Here is a 7,322-nt window from a genome sequence, read left to right on the forward strand (position 1 = left end):
GGTCAACAAAGCAGACTTGAAGGGAAGGTTTTTAATAAACGTAGTAATACGTGCCAATGGCATTTGCTCAGTAGCATTGTTGAGTAAACTGTAAGTCCTTCAATTATGTTCAGAAAAATTTTTTAGGTAGTTTTTGATGAAATTCTTGAGACTTGTGACTGTCCTGTAGACAGTGGTGGTTCAATAAGAATATTATAAAGTTACGAGAACACTTTTTTGCACGAAGATATCAAAACTAACGATCTCATTTAACAATTTGTTGTCCTCTTTACACAAGGAAATTGCATTGTCTTTTGGACATGCGCAACACATTGAATATCAGTTTATGGGACAGCCACAAGCCTCACGGTTTTCATCAAAAATATCTACAAATGTATTCTGAAGACAATCGTAAGACTTACAGGTTTGGAATGACACGGAAGTAAGTGATTTATGATAAAAATTCATTCTGTGGTGAACTATCCCTTTAAAGATTGAGTGTCTTCTCTGTAAATTTCCAACGAGGTTACAACCTGTTTTACTTCATTTCTTTAATGTTCTTGCCTTATCGGTATTTACATCACACATTTTTATCACGCAAAACCCCCACATCCTTATTGCCGTATCAACTGAAGATTGAACTTACGTTTAAGTTCAGAGATCTTGCGGCGATACAAAATCAAACCAGCAGCAATAACAGCAGCAATAACCAAGAGGAAGAAAACACATAATCCTGCTGTAACACCCGATGACAGACCTGAATCTGTATAGACAGAGGGAAACAATCAACATCATATTAATATACACAGATTCCTGCTAAGAGTTGAAAAAGTGCTTGATAAAAGACTTACTTTCAGTTATTTTAGATGCTCAAAACAAGAGTTAAATGCCGATTCTTTATGTTATGATCTTTCTTATTTAAACACAGCTAATAATTTTACTATGAGAGATTAAAGATACTCACCCCTGACAGTAACACTGAATGTCTTGTATAAAGTTTGTTTGTTGCTGCTGATCTTTAGCTGATAAACTCCAGTGTATTTAGTTTTGCTTTCAGTGATGATGAGATCTCCAGTTTGATCATTCATCTTCAGTCTGTCTCTGAAACTCCCATCAGTACCATCAAATACTGAAGTCTTATTGTCCTCCATATCACCTTCAGCTATGAGAACACTTTGATCTCCAAACCTCCACAGTATCAGATCATCTGTCTGTGTTTGAACATTACAGGGTAAAATAACAGATTCACCCTCCGTCACTGTAAAAGATGCCAATTCACTTGGTCCAGAATTAATAACAGGAGGAGACTCTACAAGAAACAGTAACACAGACAGATTAAGAAGCTTAAATCAAAATTAATTTGTAAAGGAAAAAATATTTACACTCACCCATGACAGTAACATTAAATCTCTTGTATAGTGTTCCAGTGTCAATGTTGATCTCTGCTTCATAGAGTCCAGAGTATTTGATCTTCATGTTCTTGATTGTGAGATCAGTCTGACTGCCTGATATCTGCAGTTTGTCTCTGAATCTCCCATGTGCATACCAGATCTTATGTTTAACAATTTCAGCTAAAAGATCTTTAGATTCACCTTCTCCAAACCTCCACCAGATCACATCATCCTCCTGTAGCTCAGTGAGATTAGTTTGTAGTGAGACTGAATCTCCAGCCATCACTGACACTGACTTCACATCATCACCAAACACACCTTCTGAAATATAGAGATTAAAGGGTTATTGCATCCCTAGACCGAGATGTGATATATTATCAGTGGTGTTTAAAGACCTTACATAATGAACTGGATGAAAATAATGAATGATAAAAGATAATCTACAAAATGGACCTTTAAACCTTTTGTTACACTGTCAAAAATAAAGATACAAAGCTGTCACTGGGGCAGTACCCTTAAATGTGCAGTGTGTAAATTTTAGCAGCATCTAGTGGTGAGGTTGCGAATTGCAACCAACGGCTCAGTCCACTGCTCACCCCTCGCTTTTGAAACGCATATAGAAGCTACGGTAGCCACCACCAGAAAAACATGTTATTATCTGAGACAACTTAGTAAAAATGTTTGTCTGTTAAGGGCTTCTGTAGAAACATTGCGGCACAAAATGGCGACTTCCACGTAAGGGGACCCTTGGTGTTTGTAGATAAAAATGTCTCATTCTAAGGTAATAAAACATAACGGTTCGATATAAAAAGGTCTTTATAGACCCCTCATAATATAGTTTTGTGTATTATTGTCAAGAGATCCTTCTAAAAATTATACACTGTACCTTTAAAAAAGGTCCTAATATGTTCTTATTTAGCTACAAATATGTATCTTTGAACTGCCAATATACCTTTGAAGTACTAATATACCTTTTGTACTTTTTGGGTACAAAGGTGTACCTTTCGGAAAGGGTACTGTGCCAGTGACAACTTTTGTACCTTTATTTCTGAGTTTTATTTCTGTATGCCTGTACAGATCTGACATAAGATATGTTTGAAGTGAAAAAGAACAATTTACATTGAGTAACACCCGGTTGTGCAAAAAAAGTTTACTCATTCTGTTCCTCTGGTAAAATGAGCTGCCACACGAGTCCACCACAGTCATATTGCATTATAATATTTAGTTACTTTCCAAAAAAGTAACTAATTGCGTTACTTGGTTACTTTTCATGGAAAGTAATGCTTACGTTATCTTTTAAGTTACTTTTGCGCTACTTTTTCTTACTTGGCTGAGGCTTGATCTCTTTCAAGTGTTGCAGGTGTTTTTTATGATCACAAAAATGTCAAGCTCTGGCCTGCCATCCCCGCTTCTGACTCAAACTGTTCCCGCACATGCGCACAGTGCGTAATTCTACGTTAATATGTTTAGTTTAATTCAGTACATTATTTTATTTTTAAATTGAATTAATTAAACTGAAAAGTAACTCGCATTACTTTTTTAAAAAAGTAACTCGAATAATAATGTGTACATTTATAAAGTAATGCGTTACTTTACTCGTTACTTCAGAAAAGTAATACGTAATGCGCGTTACTTGTAATGCGTTACCCCCAACACTGGTTAAAAATATGATGCTTTGTAAAAATACTGTATTGTAGCCAAGTCAGTGCTCTTTAAATGAAGTTAGTGTTACTTTTAAGACTTTTTTGCCAAACTTCTTGTTTTAAAAATGTAATGTAGAGTTTTCTCGAGTCCAAAGAAATGTACCCTAACTGAAAAGTACGACCCAAACCAGTGGCTGTTTTTTACTGGATCCGAATTTATACGCCACTGACATGTGTGTAGTCTATTGCTAGAAGTGGTACAGCCAGACCCGGAGATTGGCTGAATGGATTCCAAAACGGTAAAAATCAAATATTTAACACTCGGTGAGCTGGACAATTAGAATATTTTCATAAAAAGTGTGTCCCTTTAAGACATTTTCACAGAATGTTCTTTACATTATATAGGATGAGTTTATGTAGTAAACTGTATACCGCAAACAAATGGGTTTAAATGGGTTTTCACAGACAAGGTCACATTTGAATAAATCTCTCATCGTCTCAGTACAAAATTATCTTAGTACAATTTTTCTATAAGGAGAATAAAACTTGCAATAATGTATATTATTTTATATATGCTACATATTTAATATTTTTCCTGTTTCTTTGTTTTCTTGATTTTCTTGTAAAAGCTGCATTGAAACAATGCAATATTGTAAAACAAAAAGTGCCATTTGATTTAATTGTAAGTTGTCTTCATAAAACAAAAATCTAACATATAAGATTAGTAAATGTTTACTGTTTCTAAATTGTGAAAGTGAAAGCATTAATGTTAAAACTAAACACTCACCACACACAAGAAATAAAATAATGATTGTGAAAGTCTTCTTCATCCTGCTGTTTCAATAAGAACAGATTAAATGAAGATATCCAGTGGAGGTTATGAACAGAACTCATCAGCTGTGTCTGTTTATAAGATTTTCAGCTCTGGCTCGGGGGATTTACTTTCCTCTGGAGAAGGAAGAAATAAAAAAACGTACCTGAACCAGATCGTCAAGATTTTTCAGGAATGTGTGTGATATAGGCTACTGTAAAAGTACTACAAGAGTGATCTGACTCAAAGTTGGTTCTGTCTTCCATTGGTAACACTTAAAATATTTTATACAAGTTATTTCAACTTCATTTTCATTTAAAGTGTTTTTCATGTACCTAGATTTAGACAACTTAACTTTTTTTAGGTGCCATCAACTGAAGTAATTTTTTAAGTTGATCCAACTTTTACTTTTTTACAGTGTACATGCATACAGGGAAGAAACTAAAAAATAAAGAGGAAGCACAGGTTTAAACTTTTTAAAGTTAAAAAATTTTCTCACATTTTACTCACCCTTATTTTGTTCTTAACCTGTATGAGTTTTTTTTGTGATGAACACAAAACAAAATATTTTGATAAATGAATGTAAGCACAGAACTGCCGGTGACCATTGACTTCCATAGTAGGGACATGTAACTTCTATGTTGGAGCATTGAGGCCTAAGTATAATCCCGCTTTTACGCAAATGCGAAGGTCCGCGTACAGTGTGTGCACAATTTCGTCATAATAAGAGTGCACGTGTACTTTACGTGCATCGTCTGAGTTTTTAAACCCATCATACATTATGTGCCAAACGACTGTCTACACGTATGTATCACATAAAATATACTTTGCAGGGTTGTGCATTAGATTGTGAAAAACATACTATAGTAGCATTAAGAAATGTATGCATAAAATAACTAAAACCAACGTTGGGGGAAATTTATTTGAAGTGTACTATGTTTTCATGGAGAAGGCAGGGTTTATGACATATACTGCAGCCAGCCAGAAGGGTAAGGAAATGCTTTGACTAGGGACCCCTGGTTTTAACAATCCCTTTAATCTTAGGGTCTTGTTGTGTCTGAAAGTTTTAGACAGGTGAGTTTGTTCAGGAGTTTGAGTTCAACTCTGTAGAAAAAGTGGACATTGTAGTTTATAAAGCACTGTGGTTATCGTTATCTTTTGGCATTTACCAACCAGCATAAAATCGCATTGCTGCCACCAAGTGGGCAGACAGTGAAGCGTCGACAGATTGGAAAACCTAATTTAAATATTCATCCTATTTACATTCTTCCATGCTGTATAGTAAACAAATGAGATTTTATAACAGAATGCTTATAATTCATAATAACATATTAACTTTTTTATATTAACATAAAAAGTGACGTCACTCAAACTTTCCATCACTCAAATGTATTCCTTATCTTTTGTGCACACTTTTCTCTTCTTCACACATCTTGCAATATTTATTATCAGCTGTGCTCAGCTCTCTTTATACTTAACCACAGAATATAAACAATCTTGTTGCATGTTTCTGATTAATGACTTATAGATATCACTGCATCATAATTCCTGATGTTATTTACAATTCTTCTTTTACGGGAGTGTTGTTCTGAGTTTTGTGTTCCAGTGTTTTGTGTCTTTTATTTTGAAGGAGATGACATTTTAAGAAATTAATTATTTTTGTTATTTAGTAATTTTGCTTACCCATCAATCTCATAATCAGTCTTGTTTTTAATGTCTAGAAAAACGTGTTTTATAAAAAATATGCAGTTAAAATTTGATTGACGTCACTAAGTGGTGCTGTCGCGTCAAATTCCCTCAGATCTGCTTGTGACTGGAGAAAGTCAGGTTGGTATGTGAATCCCCCTATAACGATGAATAAATGTTGAAAACGTTAAAAATATTAGTCAGTATCAATTACAGAAGTGCTATGAAGATGGATTGAGTTCAAATATATGATTTTATGTTAAAATTAAAGCGCATTTATCAAGTTTTAGAAACAAGCGGTCTTGATGAGTTTGTGTAATGTTGCCGCCCGCGCGCCAATTTAGAGGGCGTTTTTTCCTCGTAATATTAGTTTAATATACAAAACTTTGGTGGATTAAGTTTGTACAAATGTTATGTTGCCTATTTACTGTAACGTTAATTGGATGTGTGTAGTTTGTATTTCAATCGTATATAGTGTATATTGAGCCACATTACACAGATTTTATGAACTTGCATTTATTGTGTTTATGAATGACAGGGTTAAATCAGTTTTTTTATTATATCCCTTAGTTGACAGACTGTTAATTTCGAGAATATGTCTGTGATCCTTTGTCTTGTTTAATTGCAGACGCGGTTCACAAAAGAGCCTGCAGTCTGTGTTGTGGTGCTGGGTGAAATCTGCTTCAACAGTAGGCCTAATACTCAATTTTCTTCACTTTAATTTAACAATTAACTAACCTATGAAGGCTTATAAATGGCTGTTTCAGAGACAACCTGTGTAAAAAAGACCCTTAAACTGACTTTGCTTTACTGAATGAGAAGTTTCATGCAACATTAGATCAGTGGTTTACCACTAGTTTAGTAAAAGGGGCGGATCTGAGTTTATAATTGTGTAAGGACGCTATTGTTGCTTTGTTATAAAGTCTATAAAGTATTGCGATTGTTTGGATCTGTTCTGCGAGCTGTTGAAGAAAATGAGCGATGTGACTGTCACAGGTCGGAGCGGACCACAGACTTTGTGAGTCACGCCCCTTCCTAGGTTCCACCTCAAGGAGGTCCCAAAAGCACCCCAATGACCAGACATACGAGAGAGATAAGTAAAATTAAGACAACTTTATTTAAATTATTTAAAATCAACTTGGGAAAAGGGGAAGGGAATCTAAAATATTGTCTCTCTCTCCTCCAGGGGGAGACGGGGGCCAAGAGAAGGGGGAAAGGCTGTCCAGCAAAGGTAAGTGCCCACAGGGAAAGGACGGGGCCCCTTCGTCCCTGTCGCACCTCCTGGGGTTTTTATTGTTCTCATGGTGCCCTTTTCTTCTTCCTGAAGGCAGAACAAACACACAATGAATACTGGGGAAGAGGAGTAACAACTACCTGAGTCCGACGGGTACTTAAGTTCCTCTGGCCCATCTCTAGCCGCCGCGTTCTCCAACGGGCGGCCTGATGCCTTTCCAATAGCAGGCCCTGCACAGAGATTGGTTATTTCAGCCCCGTATACTAGCCTCGTGATGTGTGATAGCGTTGCTCCTTCTCTCTAGGTCTACCGGCTGGCAAGGTAAGTACAACTTTAGCTCGAGTTTCAGGTAAGTATCAACCACCGTCTCCGGCTTCCTTACTCGGGACCTACAGGGCACACAAGAGGAGTTAATGTCACGCCCAGGGGCTGGCTGTTACTAGGCTAAAGCCACGCCCCTTCTCAACTTCCACCTCGAGGAGGTCCCCAAAGCCAACCCAATGACCAGACAACAACGAGGAGAGGTACGTATAAAACACTCTTTATTTGTTGAAATAATTAAAATGTACTGGGAAATG

The sequence above is a fragment of the Misgurnus anguillicaudatus genome, chromosome 23 (assembly GCF_027580225.2).
Source record: "Misgurnus anguillicaudatus chromosome 23, ASM2758022v2, whole genome shotgun sequence".
Classification (NCBI taxonomy): Eukaryota; Metazoa; Chordata; class Actinopteri; order Cypriniformes; family Cobitidae; genus Misgurnus; species Misgurnus anguillicaudatus.